Here is a 523-nt window from a genome sequence, read left to right on the forward strand (position 1 = left end):
TGCCTCAGGGAACTGTGCTTTCACCATTCCTGTTTACCCTGTACACCTAGGACTTCAACTACAACTCTGAGTTATGCCACATGCAGACATTTTCAGACAACACTGCAATTGTGGGGTGTATCAGGGATGGACGGGAGTATGAGGAACCTGGTGGATGACTCTGTGCATGGTGCAGGGTCAACCATCTGCAGCAAAGGACCAAGGAGTGGTGGTGGATTTCAAGAGATCCAAACCACACATGACACCAGTCCCATGAAGGGGTCAATAAACTGGACTGGTCAGCCAACACGGATGCGCTGTATCGCAAAGGGCAGAGTCGGTGCAGAAAGACGGACCATAAGTAGGATGCTGACGATCATGGACAACGACCCCCTCCCCCCCCACCAGCACCACACAGCACGGCCATTAAACAGAGGAGCATGTTCAGAGGTAGACTTCTGTCACTGTCATGCTCCGACAGGTTGAGGAAGTCTTTGTTCTCAGGTCCATCCAGCTCAACACAACACAAGGGGGGAGGGGAGGA

This window comes from Etheostoma spectabile, chromosome 15 (genome assembly GCF_008692095.1).
Source record: "Etheostoma spectabile isolate EspeVRDwgs_2016 chromosome 15, UIUC_Espe_1.0, whole genome shotgun sequence".
NCBI classification, from domain to species: Eukaryota; Metazoa; Chordata; class Actinopteri; order Perciformes; family Percidae; genus Etheostoma; species Etheostoma spectabile.